This window comes from Peromyscus californicus, unplaced genomic scaffold (assembly GCF_007827085.1).
Source record: "Peromyscus californicus insignis strain IS unplaced genomic scaffold, ASM782708v3 Scaffold_7__1_contigs__length_154581171, whole genome shotgun sequence".
NCBI classification, from domain to species: Eukaryota; Metazoa; Chordata; class Mammalia; order Rodentia; family Cricetidae; genus Peromyscus; species Peromyscus californicus.
The window spans coordinates 106,841,505-106,859,925 of record NW_026294595.1 but is presented as its reverse complement, the minus strand read 5'-3'; the positions used below and the strand labels follow the sequence as shown (position 1 = coordinate 106,859,925).

The 18,421-nt window shown below is 49.8% G+C and overlaps 1 protein-coding gene across 3 annotated transcripts in view; it reads left to right on the top strand.

Annotated features, from left to right (window-relative positions):
* The first annotated feature begins 9,806 nt into the window (after window positions 1-9,806).
* Window positions 9,807-18,421, top strand: part of Rassf2 (Ras association domain family member 2) — a 38,946-nt gene continuing 30,331 nt past the window's right edge. Inside the window, exon 1 of one of the 3 annotated variants that reach the window (XM_052724697.1) lies at window positions 9,807-10,028. The gene's annotated coding sequence lies outside the window, so the exon portion shown is untranslated. Of the gene's footprint in view, window positions 10,088-10,790; window positions 10,908-18,421 lie in introns of those variants that run through there. The other 2 variants (XM_052724696.1, XM_052724698.1) reach the window with 2 other exon arrangements.

The following is an 18,421-nucleotide window of genomic DNA, read 5'->3' as shown; positions in this document are numbered from 1 at the left end:
AGGAGTCACTTACCCACTTGGGGCAGGAATAGACTTTGTGAGGACTGAATGAGCTGCTGCTTGTAGCACTTGGAGGTCTGAATGGCCATTACACACATGCTGTGCAACCCACATATTGCCTTCACAAACACTCACTTACTCCACTCTGAGTATTCCACACTGCCAAATGCATTTCTTCCTTTGTTACATGTGTGCTGAGTACTTGCCGACAGGCAGGTGGATGAGGACTAGGAAGGCAGATAGCGCTGGTTCTCAGCATGGCAGGATGCTCCCGGGAGATGCATCTGGGAATGGTGTGTAGGGCCACTGAGGGAGCAGGGCCAACGGTGGTGCTAGTGTTGTGAAATATTATTTTTACATTTGTCTATGCTGTGGAATATTTGTTTAATGAGGCAAAGAGGTGTTGCACTCTTTTATGCTGCATTTGTTTAACCCTATGAAACTGTGTTACTTTGCCTGTCTAAAACACCTGGTTGGTCTAATAAAGAGCTGAACAGCCAATAGCTAGGCTGGAGAAAGGACAGGTGGGGCTGGCAGGCAGAGAGAATAAATAGGAGGAGAAGTCTGGGAAGAGAAGATAGAGGAGCAAGGGGGAAGGAGAGAACTCCAGGAGCCAGTCACTCAGCTACACAGCCAGCCACAGAGTAAGTAAAGGAAAGTATAAAGAATAGCGAAAGGTAAAAGCCCAGAGGCAAAAGGTAGATGGGATCGGGGCTGGAGAGATGGCTCAGAGGTTAAGAGCACTGGCTGTTCTTCCAAAGGTCCCGAGTTCAATTCCCAGCAACCACATGGTGGCTCACAACCATCTGTAATGAGATCTGGTGCCCTCTTCTGGCCTGCAGGCATACATGCAGGCAGAACACTGCATACATAATAAATAAATAATTCTTTAAAAAAAAGGTTAGATGGGATCATTTAAGCTAAGAAAAGCTAGCTAGAAATAAGGCAAGCTAAGGCTGGGCATTCATAAGAAAGAATAAGACTCTGTGTGTTTACTTGGGAGCTGGGTGGCAGGTCCTCAACAAGCAAAGAGTAAAGAGCGAAAAACAACCAACAACACGCTAGTGATGAGGAAAGGTGGCAGGATTACTCCCCAAGGAAGGTGGCACTTGAGCAGGTTTGGAAGGTTAAGAAGTCCCTGTGTGTGTCACTGTAGGAGTTGGGGAGGTGGCTCAACAGTTGAGAGCATGGCTGCTTTTCCAGATATCCCAGGTTCAATTCCCAGCACTCACATGGCAGCTCACAACTATCTGTAACTCCAGTTTCAGGGGATCCAATGTCCTCTTTCGGCTTCCGTGGGCACTAGGCATGCATATGGTGCACAGAGACACATTCGGGCAAAATACTCATACATAAAATAAATGAAAATTAGTAAAAATTTAAAAAGAAACATATGTATAAAAATGGCTTAGATTGTATGTTTGATGTCAGAGGCCAAAGAACAGGAGGCACTTATGGGGGTTATGCCACCGGGCAAAGCCTTCCCAGATCACTATTACCAATGCCGTGGAAGAGAGCGGTAAAGGAGTCATACAAGAAGACAGCTCCTGGGAAGACATGTGGAATATGAGAAAGCATGACTCCAGGAACCCACCGTCCAGGATCTCTCAAGGATGGTCAGGGCACCAGGCCAGTAGAAAGGGGACCTGGAACCTGGCCACAAACCTGGGTAGAAGGGCCAACAGGTGAGAGTTCAGCCAGCTACATGCACACTCAGCTACTCATAAGCCAGGCACGGTAGTACAGGTCTACAATCCCAGCAGTCAGGAGGATCATGAATTTAAGACCAACCTCAGCTACACAGCAACCTAGAGGCCAGCCTATGCTACCTGAGACCCTGTTTCAAAAAAACCTAAACAGAAAACAAACTTCCCAGAGATTCAAAATTATTTCCCCTTCTGCTTACCCCTCATCCTCGTGGGAACACTGGCCTATCTCATGTCTAGGGTTCCACCCACCCTGCTGGTCACACTGATGGCTCCTCGAGTCTGAGTAAGCTGACCGTGGATACAGGATCTCTAATCCTATAGATACTGGGACGAAGGTTAGTATTAGTCATAAACTGGAGCAGAGTGGAGAGAAGACAGTGTAAGAAGCAGGGAGGGCCAGGAGGGAGGGCCAGGAGGGAGCGTCCTGTAAGAGACAGTCCTCTGGACCTGATTCATGTCCTTCACTCAAGAGACCCTGGCTCTTGGAAATCACTCTTCCCTTGGGCTGGCTCACACACCGTTTGCTTTTATAAGCAAATAGAAAGATGACTTGATTTCTCGAAGTCTCTAAGTTCCCACAAATCATTATTGTACACGATGTTCCTTAGCATGGCTCTTGGCTTTATAACACTAGCATTTCCTGTCTTCCACCTACCTGATGTAGTGGCCTGCACACTGCTGATGTCTTACCAATAAACGTTGATACAATTGTGAGTGCTCCTTCCATTTGTATGGACTACATACACCAAAGAATACTGTTCCAAGTAGAAGAGAAACTTTAATGGGATGTAACCTTGGGTCAAGGAAATTTGAAGTGATTCCCAGAAAAATTCTATGGAGTATTCTCTCTGCTTCGAGACAGTTTGGGTAATGTGTGCATAATAAGCATGTTGTTTAGCAGGGTGACGTGTGAGTTCAGTCTGGAGGCTTATTCCCAAACACTTTCTGTGAAAAGAGACATATTTTGGGGGCATGAACAATTCCAGGTGATCTACCCATGATCCTTTGCCTTCTTTGCTTCTTACCAGATCCGTTTGTGTTTCAAGTGAGAAGGGAATATCTGGTTAAGATAAGTCTGTTGTGTGGGGATGTGCAGGAGCTCTGAGCTTCTCTGCTCTTGCGTCTCCAAGGAGGATTCCAGATACTGTGCCATATAAATATTTTAGACACCCGTGGATGAAGTGGACTCTTAATTAAGATAGCCCTTCCCCGTGAAAACCACACTGGGAGAATTCACTGACAAAATCTTTACTTCTCAGATTTCTCTGGGTCTCTCCGGCTTGTGAGAACAAATGGGGTCATGTTAACAGCTGTTAATCTAAATTTTGCCAGCTCATTCAGACTTGAGCCGTGTGAAAATACCACTGTGTCCCGTGGGGGGTGTTTCTGGGGGCACAGCGAAGGCTGGGTGGGAGAGTCCCAGGTCCCTTGGACAAGTTCATAAACAAATCCGGGGATCTGAACTTGGGCCCTATGCTTGTACAGCCAACACTTTACACAGGGAACCATCTCCCTAGCCCCTGGGTTGGCATCTTACCCCAGTTCCTGTTTGCTGTAACAGAGTACCCGAGACTGGATAATTTGTAAACAAAAAAGATTTCCTTGTCTCGTGGTGTGAGGTTGAGTGGCTACACCCAGTTGACCAAGAGTGGCAGGATAAGCAGGTCATTCCAAGAAACGATTGAGGCTGACCTCTGCCTTAGTTACTTTTCATCACTGTCACCCAAATACCTGGCCCAAGCCACCTTAGGGAGGAGCCGTCTGAGGCAAGAAAACATGGCAGCAACGATGTGTGACAAAGGAAATTCTGTGGTTCCTCTAAGACAGGAAGCGGGTAGAAAAGCAGACAAGGTCCTTGTAATCTTCAAAAGCACTCCCTCAGTGACCTAGTTCCTGTAGCTAGTCCCTACCTTAAAACTTCCTCAAAATAGTTCCCTCAGCTGGAGACCAAAGGTTCAAAATAGGAGCCCACAGGAGCCACTTTAAATCACTAACCCCTGCTTTTTAAGAGGTATTGTGAAGTTCAGACCCACTGAAGACAAGAACTCAGCCATGAAAGACTGAGAATCTATTTGGGAGGGCCTCCTGGAAGACTGGCAGCCAGCTTCAGAGCTTGTCTGGGGGGTGGGGGGGTGGGTCACTGTACAGTCCACCTTCCTCTTCCTGGGGACATCAAGCCGGATGGTGGCCTGTTGTCCCTTCAGTGTTACTCAGTGGTGAGTCCACAAAGTAAGACTGTGGGGCTCAGACCATTCACCTCCTTCTGTCAACTAAGGCTCTGCTTCTGGGCCTAACTTGTTTTGTTCCTTTCTTAGCACGAGAATAATCTCCCAGAGGGCCCTTTTCATCTCTCAAACAGATTTCCAGCCAGCTTCCTCTGCCAGAGTTCCAGGCGCGTCCAGATGTGGTTGGGTCCTCAGGTAGACCTTGTTTGACTTCCTTATTTCTCTGTACCTCATTGTATCTCCTTGTAGATTTTATTTCCAGTATAAAGGGGTGGAGGTGGAGGTAGTGGAGGTGGTAGAGGAGGAGGAGGAGGAGGTGGTGGAGGTGGTGGAGGTGGTGGAGGTGGTGGAGGTGGTGGAGGTGGAGGTGGAGGTGGTGGAGGTGGTGGAGGTGGAGGTGGTGGTGATGGAGGTGGTGGTGGAGGTGGTGGTGGTGGTGATGGAGGTGGAGGTGGTGGAGGTGGTGAAGGTGGAGGTGGTGGTGGTGATGGAGGTGGAGGTAGTGGTGATGGAGGTGGTGGAGGAGGTGGTGGAGGTGGTGGAGGTGGAGGTGGTGTGGTGGAGGTGGAGGTGGTGGTGGAGGTGGAGGTGGTGGAGGTGGTGGTGGTGGTGGTGGTGGTGGAGGTGGAGGTGGTGGTGGTGCTGGTGGTGGAGGTGGTGGTGGTGGAGGTGGTGGTGATGGAGGTGGTGGTGGTGGAGGTGGTGGAGGTGGAGGTGGAGGTGGTGGTGGTGGTGAGGGAGGTGGAGGTGGAGGTGGTGGTGAGGGAGGTGGAGGTGGAGGTGGAGGTGGAGGTGGAGGTGGTGGTGGAGGTGGTGGTGGAGGTGGTGGTGGTGATGGTGGTGGAGGTGGTGGTGATGGAGGTGGTGGAGGTGGAGGTGGTGGAGGTGGAGGTGGTGGTGGTGGAGGTGGAGGTGGTGATGGTGGAGGTGGTGGTGGTGGAGGTGGTGATGGTAGTGGTGGTGAATACAGTTATGTAGTCATTTACATAATCCTTTTCATCTCTGTAGGTTAAAATCCTCTTGGAGTTCTCTTTTCATTTCCAGCTGTCTTCAAGGGGGTCCTGGGGAGAGTATGTCTTCCTTTCTTAATCTCCCTATCCCCGCAAGACTCCCAGAGGTCCTGCTTTGACAGTTATCTTGAAAGCAGATGCCAAGGAATGGTAGACCCAACCCTGACAGGTTAGTTGACATTTGCTGCTTATGTCTATGACTGTGGAACTTATGGTCTGGGTGCCCCACACCTCTTCAGGGCTCAGTATCACTGACTAGCTCTTGGTAGCCAAGAGACCATCCTGCCTTCCTGCCAGCCCCAACCAGTCTCTAAAGCCCACTTGCTTCTCTCTGGGCAAGGTCTTAAAGCAGATGACGTGTGTGTTCTGTATCGCATCTTCTAGGTCCTTCGGGCACAGTGACTTGTCCTGTTGATGTGATAGGGAAACATGGCCCACACTGGTCCCTCTGCTCAAGTAAAGTGAGACCTCTGGCTATGTCTTGAAATCGAGTTTCAGAAGGAGTCAGAGGAAGCAAAGTCAGTGTGTTTTTAAGACAGGAGAGAATGTGCTTGGAATCCACACAGGTGTCTAGAGAAGTGTGTCCTTAGGCCGTATGTGTGATTCTGTGACTTACGTGGTACAGCCCTGATAAGATTTACAATAAGGTTAAAGATTAAGACAAGCTGAGGGGCGTGGGGGCACATGCCTTTACTCCCAACACTCGGGAGGCAGAGGCAGGAGGATCCCTGGGAGTTCCAGCCTGGTCTACAGAGTGAATTCCAGGGCAGCCAGGGGTACACAGAGAAACGCTGTCTCAAAAGACAAAAGACAAAAGAGAGTTTCTGACTCCCTGCCAGGTCCCAAGGGAAGATGCTTTGTCCCCTCCTGAGTCCTCTTAATTTCCCACCTCTCTGTCCTGCCCCGTCACAGAGACGGCAGCCTCAGCTCCCTTTTCTCTCTCAGATGTTCCCTTGAGGCCAACGAAGGACACACAGGTCAGGAGGTCTGAGGAGGTAAGCTAGGCTGGAAGCAGTACTCAAATGGTCAGATTTCCAGAAACCGCCCAGTCCCCCAGCCTCGGAGTGGACAGCTCCAAGGTGTATTTACCCTGAGGACTTGCGCCCTCGATGCCCACAGCAATAGTAACTTGTCTCTTCATGCACCCCGGCTGTATGTCTGTATTCTCACTGTCCTCTCCCCATCCTTGCTTTCTGGGTCCTAAGTAAGTGACCTGCACCCAAGTCTAACCTGCGCCTCACAATCTACCTTTGCGCCAACTTTGGCCCATCTGCGGTACCCTGGGATATATGGTGGCCCAGGACCTCCCCCGTGTAATCTTGGGGAGCATCTCCTCCTATCTCCTGGCACACCACCTCTCCAGATGCTAGAGCGAGAGCTATAGGACACTGGGAAAATGATTTTCGTTCTGTGGGTGTTCTGCATTTCTGCCTGGGTTTTGCTAATGACATCAGAGGGCCTCCTCACCCACTATGGAAGCCACCAGCCCTGTGCCATCCTGCTGTGGAGGCTTCTGAAAGTCACATGTAGCTATTGAGTTGGCTTATGTTCTCTTTCTTTCTTTGTTTTTTTTTTTTTTTTTTTTTTTTTTCTATTTTCTTTTCTTTGTGGAGACAGAGTCTCACACCGTAGCCTTGACTGGCTTGGAACTCATTATGTAGAACAGGCTGGCCTCGAACACTTAGATCGGACTGCCTCTGCTGGGGTTAAAGGCGTGCAGCGCCACAGTTGACTGGCTCAAATTCTTAAGGAACTGAATTTTTATTTACTCAAAACTCAAATTAAAATTTAGATATTGCTTCTCAGTGTAGTTATTAGGTATGTTTTTTGTTTTTTTAAGGAGCTGAGGGCCGAACCCAGGGCCTTGCGCTTGCTAGGCAAGCGCTCTACCACTGAGCTAAATCCCCAACCCATACTAGGTATGTTTTGAGTATACTTGACTTACTTAGGTATGTGAGTCTACTTTTCCAACTAGAAATTTTAGAAAATGTAACTACAGGTAGAGAATTTCTTCTTTTATTTTTTCGGATTATGAAGTTCCATCATCTCCTCCTTCCCTTTTCTCCATACTAGCCCTCCCATATAATTTCTTACTCTCTTTCAAATTCATGTCCTCTTTTTTTATTAATTTTTGTTACACGCATATATATATTATATACATACATAAATATGTATATACATACATAAATACATAAATCCAAAAGAGAATTTTTGCTTGTTTGTTTGTTTGTTTGAGACAGGATTTGTCTGTGCAGCCCTGGCTGTCCTAGAACTCACTTTGTAGACCAGGCTGGTCTCGAACTCACTGAGATCTGTCTGCCTCTGCCTTCCGAGTGCTGGAATTAAAGGCCTGTGCCACCACCACCCAGCGAGAAATTTTTAATGAGAATTTAGCATCTAAATTATGATGTACTGAAGTATAAACACACTCATTTTATCCTTACTATAAAAATCAAATGTAGCCGGGCGGTGGTGGCGCATGCCTTTAATCCCAGCACTCGGGAGGCAGAGGCAGGAGGATCTCTGTGAGTTTGAGGCCAGCCTGGTTTACAAAGTGAGTTCCAGGAAAGGCGCAAAACTACAGAGAGAAACCCTGTCTCGAAAAACCAAAAAAAAAAAAAAAAAAAAAAAAAAAATCAAATGTAAAATATTTCACGAATAATTTATGTGTTTATGACTTATTTATCTATATTGTGTATTTATGGCTATTAGAAATTTTAAACTCATAACATGGCTCTTGTGAGGAACCCAGGGCCTTACCCATGATAGGCATGTGATTTCCTTCTGAGTTACATCCCAGTATTTGGTTCCTTCCTTCCTTGCTTCCTTCCTTCCTTCCTTCCTTCCTTTCTTCCTTCCTTCCTTCCTTCCTTCCTCCCTCCCTCCCTCCCTTCTTTCCTTCCTTCCTTCCTCCCTCCCTCCTCCCCTCCCTCCCTCTCTCTCTCTCTTGTTTTTTGGTTTTTCGAGACAGAGTTTCTCTGTGAAACAGTCCTGGTTGTCCTGGAACTCACTCTGTAGACCAGGCGGGCCTCTGCCTCCCGAGTGCCGGGATTAAAGGCGAGCGCCACCACCGCCCGGTTTAGTACCATTTTTATTGGGCAGTTTCTTTTAGACAATGTTCTTCTGCTGCTTTCACAGTCAGTAAACCTCCTGTCTTAGCATGTGAAAATCTGCAATGTTGAAAGGTAAAATCCAATGTGTGTTTCCTATTGAGAAATAGTACCTCAGCCCAGATGCATCACTTCTGTCTTCTCTGGAAGGATGAGGAACCATTCTTCTCTCCTGTGGCTTCAATACGGGAAAAGACCATTAGAAAGGGGTTTCCAGTGACTCAGAAAAAGCTGAGGTGCTTTTTAAAGGTCTCGCTATGTAGCACAGGATGATCTCAAATTCATAGTCCTGTCTCAGCCTCCCAAGCACTGGGATTATAGGTGTGTGCCACCAGGCCTGGCAGATTTGGATTTAAACAAGACCGAGGATTAGTATTTCTGGTATTAGGAGTGTACCCCTAACTGGTGGGAAGCCAAATGATTGGTTATAAGATGGCTACTTGACTCAATGGGATTCTAGCACTGCCTTGCAACCGTCTTGAACAGCAAAGCTAGAGCCCTACGGTTAGGAGTCATGGGTACCCTTTGTTCTGTTTCTGAGGTCATGGAAGGCCAGGTTAGAAGAGAAGAAGAGCCCTCGGAGAAGGCTTCCTGGAGATTTACTCAGGTCTCGCAGCAGTTCTAACCCAAGAAACGCCCATATCCTCAGGGTACATTCCTCCTGGGGTCCTGACACCTACAAAGGAAAGCACGTACCTAATACACAGTAATGGCTCCAGGGAGAGAAGTTAGTGGAGCAGGTTTGTGTTTATAGCTCAAGGGGAAGGAACTAGATGCATTTATCCATTTTTTTTTTCCACAGTAGAAAAGCTGATCAGTAGCCTTCTTGTTCAGTATAGTGGGCCGTTTCCAGCACCACCCCACAGCTGCGCTTTGGGTTCAGCAAATTTGTGGCTGGCCTGGGAAAGGATCGCCGTTTATAACATTGTTTCTATGGGAGACACATTCCAAGATCCAAACAATGAGTTTAGCAGAGAATATCTGGCTTCCAGGCTTCCAGGATGCGCTATTCGGCACTTGGGGATTTGGCTACCCTTTCTTTAATTGCTAGGTTATCTTCCCCTTCCCCTTCGGTTTGGGGACCCACTGCAAGGTCGAGGATGTATAGAATTTTGGTGAGAGGTTACAGAATCCGCAGCTGGGTGCTTCCTCCTATGCACTAGGTTCCCCCGAGGTCTAAAGATGGAGAAGAGGAGGAGGCGGGGGATGGACAAAGAAACTTGACTTCCTTCACATTACTGTCACGTCTGCCGGCCTGCGAAGTCGAAGGGGGCCCACTTCGCCCTTTAGCCGCTCAAACCCTTTTGGTAACGAGCCCGGGTGTTAGAAAAGAAACACCACCCCACCCCACCAACTGCACATCCTCTGCTAGGAAATCTGCATTCTCTAGGCGGGCTGCTCCCTGGAACTGACTGTCACTGTGCCAGGCGAGCCTAAGAGTCTGGGCCAAATCTCCATGCCGCTTGGAGAGGGCTGGCGCAGTGGGGTGAGAGGAGCCACCTTATCCTCTTCACCCACGCCCTCCGCCCCCTCCTCATTCACTCCAGCCGGTCCGGAAGAAACGCGGGCAGCCCGTGCGAGCTGGAGTGGAGGGGGGGGGGGGCTGGGGGGGGCGGCGACGAGAAGCCACAGCATTGTCTGTCTTGCTGGGAGGGGAGAAGCCCCGCCCCCTAGAGGGGAGGGAGAGGAGGGAAGAAAGGCGAGAGAAGAGGGGTGGGTAGAGGAGAGCTACAAGGGTGACGAGTGGGTTGGTCAAGGATCGGCAGATAAAGGCAGAGCTTGGGGAGGCGGGGCGGTGGGACCAGGAGGGCGGGGCGCCCGCCCCCAGCCGCGCTGTCGCCGCCCAGCCCGGCCCGAGCGAGCGGGTCTCGCGGATCGCTGGCCAAGCACGCTGGAACACCCCCCACCCCCGCAGCGGCGCCCCCACTTTCCAACCCCTGCGGCGCGCGCGGATGCAGCTGGCCCGGGACGCAGGCAAGACACCAGGCGTGGGGCGCGAGGAGCCGGGTATTGGCGCGGGATGCGGACGCAAGGTGCGGGCGCCGGGGGTCCTGTCTCCCCCTACCCAGCCCAAAGTTTTCCCACATAGGCCCTTGGTCCGCCTGGCCGGGCCACTGAGTCTCTCCTGTCCCCGCTCGCCAACCCTCCCCGGAGCCACAAGGTGGTCCTAGGCATGCGGTCTGTCCCAGGAGCAGAGCAGACGGGCGCCCCAGCCCACTCGCTTTCCCCGGGTAGAAAGTTGTGGCTTGGAGTTCATCCTGCCGCTCTGACCCCTTGAGGTCTTTTCTGCGGTCGACACCAAATGCAGTGGCAGGAGAGTGCCCCCTCCCTGGAGCAGGGTGTCCCGAACTCCCTGGCGAAGTGGAGCGGGACAGCAGGTGCAGGCCTGGGTAGCTTAGGGAAGGGTCGGACTGTAATGCGCCCCCTGGCTCCCAGGGTGAGGGCCATGTGGTCGGCCGGGAGCGGCCGGGACCAGCCCGGTCCGCCTTGGCCTTCAGAGTTTCAAAGCGCGCAGTGCTTAGGCTCACTTCCCACTCCCGGGTTTCATGTCCCCTCCAGAGCTGGTGCCTGAGGTCGCTGGAGGCCGAGCTAGGCAGGTGCTTTCAAAAGGCGGCCTCGCCACTTGTGCATCTAGAGGGCTTATTCTGCACCCAGCTCTACCCCGAGAGCGTCCTAGAGACAGCAGAGTGGGGGTGTCCTGACAGGGACGGATCTGGACCGGCCACAGCACCTCTGTGCTTCAGTGGCAAGCTCAGCGCCAGGCTTCATAACGCTGCGTGCGCTTTAGTCCCAAACGTCTGGAAACCAGGGGATTAGAGCGACTTTTCCCTGAGAGCAGAGGCCAGGGTTACGGTAAGCAAGCACCCCCCAAGGGGAGGATTCCTACGTGAGGAAGCGGTGGACAAATGACAACTTGTGAGAACAGTCTCTGTTCCTGCGGTATTGGTCCTGGGGCGGTGGGAGGAAAGAATTCGAATCACGGTTCTTATAACACAGCTGCCAGATTCAGCCAGGGGACCTTTTCTGAAGAGCATGTGAACGAGGAATCTGAGGTTGATTTGTCATACTTTCGATCCACATTTTTTAAGCGGAAACTTTTCCTACAGGTGGTCTGAGGGTTAATCCTCCGTGGCTAAGCTATACTGAGTTTGAGAAGAGTGCCCCTCTTCTCTTCCTTGGTCCCTTCCTTCCTTCTTTTCTGTCCTAGGGGACTGACGGTGGTGTCTTCCCGAGCGGTGCCCATTTGAGCTCAGAGGCCCTAGAGTCGGGGCTGTTGAGTGTGGGCAGTTTTCTCCTTTGGACAAAAGCCTGATTCTTGGGACCTGCTGCAGTCTAACGGGTCTCAGGAAGGTAGAGGGGAGCATCAAACGATGGCTGAGCTTGGAGAGATGACCTTAGTCTGCAGAGAAACCTGTTTCTGGCGCTAGTTCAAGTGTGTAGTCTGTCCGGCCACCTGGGGGTAGTATTTGAGATTGGCTGTGCTGGGAGTTGTGAGAAGCCACACCCATTCCCTCGTTAACAAATAGAAGAGTGCTGCAGAAACACAATAAAATATGGGGTTCAAACACAAATGATGAGAAGCAGCCTTGAGAACCCAACTGGAAGACCAGGGTATCCGAGATCCCCACGCCAGCACCTGTGGGGTGGCCCGGATGGCCAGGGCATGCTCTCTCTGTACTTGCACCTGTGGTTTCTGCCACCAGCATCATCCCCACTTTGCCCAGGGTGATGTCGCTGAACCCCTGACCTCCGAAGCACACTGCACTCCATCTCAGTGTGGCTTCTCTTTAGAGGTGCCCGCTGTGCCTCTATTTTGTGGTATTTTCGGGGGAGGGCAGTGGATGCCACACCTTGTTTTCAGTTTTCTTCCTCACTCTGATGTTTAGGTCCGTCTGCAGCATCTCAGAGGCCTGCTGGTTTCACTTTGGCTTCTTTCCTGGTGCCTCAGTCAGGCTCCTTGTCTGACTGTGTGAGTGTGAGTAAGTTACTTAGGAATGGCTAAGAATCCCGGCTAGAGATGCCCAGGCCGGTACTTTGGCATCTTTCTGCTACTTCTCATTCAGGCTAGACTCTGGGACTTGCCAGAAAGGAGACCCTCTGTCCAATCATAAAAGAACCTGAGCTGATTGCTGTTTCTAGTCCTCTTTGGGATTCCTAGGCAGGAAGTGTCCTCCCAGCCTTGGGAGGAGATGGAGGTGGATAGTGCAGAGCGAGGCCGCCAGAGTCCTAAGGAAAGGCTGAGAGGGAGTAGAGTGGGTTGTCCTAAGAACAGCCTTAGGGCCTGCCCAAGCCTCCTTTCCTCTCCTCCAGTGAAAACCTGGGCTTGTCATGTGCTTGGAATAGAAAATGTCCTGTCTCTGATCTCAAGTCTCAGCTGCGGAGAGCTGCCCCAGCTGTGTTTATGATGCCAAGGCAGCAGTCCTTCATGCCATTTCCTGATGCCCTTCACAATGTGCTCCGTTTATTTACCCCAATGACAGACACACTCACATATAAACACCTTCCTGACTCCTTGAAGTTTTTATTTTGGTTGTTTGGTTTTTGTTTCTCTGTGTAGCACTGGCTGTCCAGGGCGGCCTTGAATTCCCAGAGATCCTCCTGCCTCAGCCTCATAAATGCTGGGACTAAAGGCTAAAATCACATGCCATTGCTGCCCAGCTAACTCCCAGAAGAATTTTTTAAAGACCTTAAGGCAGGGTAAGCTCACCCCTTAAGCCTGTGACTGCCAGTTTATGTATCCTCAGAGGATATGGCTGTCGGGGGTGGGGATGGGGTAGCGGATGGAGCAGTGGGTACAATAAACATGGACATGCTTAGACTCTATCGAATGGGTTACTGCTGATCATCCCTGGACAAAGAAACCAGAGCCTATAAGCACAACTTGATGCAGTTGCTTGGGTTAGTAGTTTGGGGCTGCTGTGGACTCTTGCTCAAGGCAACTGTGGCTGAACCAGAGAGTGAAGGACATTTTTCTAATGTTTTCCAAGTCCCCCCTTCCCCACTGAATGACTGACAGAAGACACTGCGTGTTCTCTTTGGCTGTGTCAACCCAAAGTGTTTGGCAAAGTAGGCATATTTCATCCCTGTGTGGTTTTACCAATGGTTGGCACTCAGTTGTGTTTGTTTAGTTAACTGCTCCTTTTTATAGGTATAATGGGTTGGGAGTTTTCTTCCTTGCTTTTATTTTCTAGCTGAAGGATATGGATCATGTCGTAGATCTGGTCAGTGTCTCTTTCTGTGTCCTTGGCCTCTACCAGTGACCAATGGGAGGGGTTCTGTAATACACCCCAGTCCCCTCACTCTGATGGGATTACTTTGGGACATGTCCTGTGCTGTCTCTAAAGTTCCTTCTTGGGACACTTTTCCAACTGCTCCCAGGAATAACTCTTTCTCTTTTTTCTTTCTTTTAAAGATTTTTTTTTTTTTATTCTATGAGTATAGGTAAATTCATGCATTGTGTGTATGTACACCATGGGAGTGCTTGGTGTCCGAAGAGGCCAGATAAGGGCATTGGATTTCCTGGAACTGGAGCTACACATGGTTGTGAACTGCCGTGTAGTGGGTAGGAATTGAACCTGGCCTAGACAGCAGTCAGTGCTCTTAACCACTGAGCCATCCATCACTGTGTCCCCCTTCTTGTCTCACATACCCATCCTCCTTACACTTGAACTTGAATTCTTGTCTCTGCTTCTGGGGGAACTCTACCTAAAATAGACTTTAGATTTTAGTTTAAAATTCATAAGATGGAAATTCTGATAGCTATCCCCTAGTGATATTCTGAAGACAATGAACTGTCACCTGCCATCAGAAAAGGGCCTGGCACACCTCAGGCCTTCAGGAAAACATTTCCTGGTTCTTTGATGAATACGAAGGAGGCTGTGATGGATCTGAGAGTGTGTATGATGGTGGAACACGGGGAATTAGGTTCAGAAAGAGAAGCTGTTAGGTGTGAAAATGGAGGTCAGCATCTCGGGGGTGCATAGCTAGGTTGTGATCAGTGATACACCATAGCATTGTAATGGCCAGCTCTCGGAAGTGGGGTGTGGGGAAGCCTTGCCTTGGGGTGCTCACCTGTTTCTGGAATGTAAATATTTCTGTTATGGCTGGTTCTTAGCTATCGGCATGGAATCATTGGACGTTGAGTTGGCAAGACATGAGTTGTGTGACTCCTTTGGCCATAGCTGAGCCAGGATACACCAGCACCTCACTTTCAGTTGTACGCACAGAGACGGGGAGGGTTATGACTGTCCTGGGTGTCCAAAATTTGCTCTGACTTGGTTGAACCACCGTGTGAGACAGTTCTGGGGACCTAAGTTGGTTATCGAGACATTTACACTGAGTCTTTCTGGGCCTTACTTCCACAACTCAAAGGCAAGGGATTAAGGTGGTTCCCTTCTAGCCCTGGGTTTCCTTAGGAAGGGTCCATTGCATTTTAAGGAGAGGTTTAAACGTCTACTCAAGACTGAAATCTTGAAGAACAGAAAGCTTTTCCAAAAGCATGTGTCCATCCTCACAGGTGTGCATCCCTGGGTACCCTCAAGAGGTGCTAGGGTCTCCTGCTGGATAAGAAGTTCAGTGGACGTTGACCCAGGATAACCCCGCCTTCCCTTCATGGCCCACGCAATATGTGAGGCCAGGGAAGGCCTGGAAGGGGAGGTTAGGACAGCTTCTGTGGAAAAGACAGTCTAACTTCCTGAACACTATGCAGTTTCTTAGGAACGACGAGGAGTTGAAGAAAGATCCATGTGGAGAGCAGAGGTTTTGGAAGACAGTTTTTCACATCCTTGGAGTGGCTCACTCTCTCTGCTTGGACAGCCTTCCTTGATGGAGCCCCTGACTGAGCACTTGACTAAGGCTATAATTGGACAAGTGCTTGGGGACCTCCCTTGAGTCATTGTTTACAATGCCTACAATCCCGAGTTAGTTAATTATGGTATGGAATATCATGTGGCTTCAAAACTAAAGGTTACGGATGTGCATCTGTAAACATGGACAGATACTGTATATTTCTCAGAAGGAAGCTACCAGGCAGGGTACTACTTTTGTGAAACATGCCATCCATTCAGATTTGTGTCTGCAAGGATGGACGGCAATGTGCTGATGGCAGGTCTCTCTACGTGGCAGAACTTTGGGAGATTTTGATTTCCAATCTTCTTTTTACCAGATGGAATAACTTTACATTTTTAATGCCCCATTGAAAACTATAAAAACTATAAATAAATTAGCCAATAAAAATTATTGGTTTTTGTGTGTACAATTCCGTGTCAGCAAATCCATTTGTAATCTTGTAGGCCATTTGCCACTCTAAACAGGTACTGTAGAGCCCTTCACTAGTCATTTCCTTCCCACTCTCCTCAGTGCCTGGTTATAGCTGTTCTACATACTGTCTTTATGAATTGAATTTGCCTGTTCTCGGTAGACCCTATATAAGCGGGGTCTTCTGATATTGTCCTTTTACGATTATTATTCCATATTAAGCTTTCTGCTTATCTACATTTTAAAAAATACAAGCAAAATGTGCATATTATTTATATAATAGTAAGGAAAGCCCCGGGAGAGAGGTGTGGTATTTGGTGTTTGTGGTTTCATTGCATGCAGGGCCACAGGGCCCTGGCCGTTCTCCCTGACCTGGGACAAGTGTCATGCTCCACCTCCATCTTAGCCTAGAAGGATAGAAGTAGATGGTTGGAGCTGAGGTGTACAGCTCTTGGCTGGGAGCTGGAGACAGCTGGGTTTGGTGGTTGCTAGCTGCTGTGCCTCAGGCCCTTGCTGCTGAACTCTTACCCCAGGATTATCTGTGTGGGTGGTGAGTTGGGAAGGCGGGTCAGTAGATGTCTTCTCGTGAGTGAGATTCAGTGATGGGGTTGTTGAGACCAACGTCACTAAATATGGACTCTCAGCTTTCCTGTGTTAAGCATCTTTTGTGTGTCCCAAAGCCTGTGGCTGACCAGGGCTTGCCGACTGCCTCTCGTGGTGACCATGGGTATGCCTGCTGACGCTTTGATTACAACATGGTCTGGGGTACAAGGGGGACTTTAGTTGGTGGGGTCCATGAAGCTTCAGGTATCTGAGGAATTAAGTAATAGCTGCAGATAATAGGTACCCTGTTTATGAAGTTCTGTGCAGGATCACCTTGACCATGGGGACATTTAGGGTGAGAATCACTTTGCTGCTCCATGTGGAGGGACAGCTGTGGTACAGGGGCAGTTCCAGGAAGCATGTGTGTACTTTGAACTGGAACTGAGGTGAAGGTCGTCAGGAGGCTGTGGTGCCGAGGACTGGGAAGCCTCAGGTACTCCAGGGTCGCCGAGTGGGTCAGGATGCTTTTCTAGGAGGAAAGCCTTAAGATCCTTGCTAAGGGAGGTCCTGTTGGGCCCATGAGCCTTCACTGTGTTGATCGAAGGTAGCTCTGGGAAGCCTCTTGGGAAGTCTCCGTACCTGGTTCTGCCTTTTCATCTGCCTGGTGGGAAGCTGCTTTTACATCCCAGGCACTTAGGGAACTGTGAAGCTGATTCTATAAAAGTAGCCGTTGAGGACCCAGAAGAGACGCTATTTCTCATGGTGCTGATTTTCCTTGTAGGGCTAGTCAGCTGATAACAGGGCAAGCAGAGCAGGTGTGGCTATGATGCTGTGGAGGATTTCCCTTGGAATGCAATGGAAACCCAGAAGTGCAGTTTCTTCTGGTGCTGGGAGATCAGCTGTATGATGTTGAATTTTCCTGTGTTCATGGTCGGTCCTTATGTTTGTGAAGAGGTGGGTTAGATACCCTGCTGTGGCTGGGTGCCTGGAGGCCCTTCCCTTAGTCCAGGGAACCTGTGGGCTCTGGGAACAAAGGTAGTCGGCCATCCTGGCTTTTGATTTTCAACCCTGACCCCAGGTAAAAAGTAGAGGAAACCCCAAGATTCGGGTATACAAAGTTCAGATTCTCAGCTTCTAGCACCAAAAAAGGAAGCTGTGTGGGGTTCCCTTCAGGAAGGGGATGTGAAGTCAGAGGTGAGTTTCAGTGTGGCCAGTGACTTGGAAACCACGCTGTAAACAGGACGTGTGGTCCTCACAGAAACCTATCATGGGAGGAAACCAGAGGCAGCCCTTCCCTACCTGCTCGGGTCAGTTGGCGGGTCTGCTGAGCTGGGGGCCAGCTCGATGGGCAGGAAGGACCAAGACTGGGCCAGAAGGAAGTTCAGTTGACCTTCTAGGGAAGACTTTTAAATTACCCTGTAAAATAGCCTTTGCTTTTGAGAAATGCAGGTCAGGAGTGTTTCCTCTGAGGCACTCCACTGGGGTAATGTCATCTCCCCAGTAGCCCTGAACCACTTTGAGACAAACCAATCCCAGGAAATTTTTATCATAGTTGAGTTTTAGTTCCTGGGGGCTGGGGTGGTGGGGTGGGGGGCTGAAATACGTACACTGTGACAGGACCCCTCTGCATGTCGACAGAGGGGTTGTGATGAAGCTCTTCCCTCCAGGGTCTGTATGTAATGGGGGGTGAGGACCAGCAGCCTAAGACTCTGCTCTCCTTGAGCCAGTCTGAATTCTCTCATCCACCTCGTCTACAGTGGGTGTCACAGCTTCTAAGGAGAGTCCAGAGTGGTCTTGCCCATATGCTGGGAGGGGGGCTGCTGAATAGAGAGGCCATGATGCATGGGGCCTTGTTTGTTTTCCTCACCCAGGGCTCAAACCCTGGATCATACCCTTTTCTTCCAATCATATTTCAATTTAGCTGTTGGTACTTCAGGCATCTATATGTAGGGAGGTCTCCATGTTCACAGGGATTTAGAGCATTACCGGTGCCTCACACCAGCAGAGGGCCTGGAAGCATGCTGAGGTCTCTCAGACCTCACACTGTGCTCCTCACCTACAACCTCTGTGATACTTCACAGTCAACCTGCCAGGATAAGCACTTCCCTGAGTTCTGTGAGCTGCCTGCCTAGCAAATCAGCCAAACCAGAGGAGGGGTTGTGGGATCCTGATGGGTAGCTACCCAGTTGGTCAGAAGCACGGGTTCTGGGTCTTGTGACCAGCATATGAAGAGAGGGGATGGTCTAGGGCATTGAGTCCCCAACCTGTGAGAGCCAGTGCTGCCCCCAAGATAGCTAGTGTCAGGACTTAACTGGATTAGGGGACACTAGAGGTCCAGAACTGATTGCCACTTGCTGGTGGGAGAAATCCCACTATCTCAAGGCTTCTGTGTTGAATGGGGTGTGGCAAGGAAAAACACTAACGTGTTGCCCTGGACCCCCCATAAACATACACCCATACATACACACCACACTCAGCTCTCTCATCCTCATTTCACATCCCATAACACTCTACACACTCACACTGCCGTGCCTTATCTTTACACACACCCTCTCTTACACACCTAT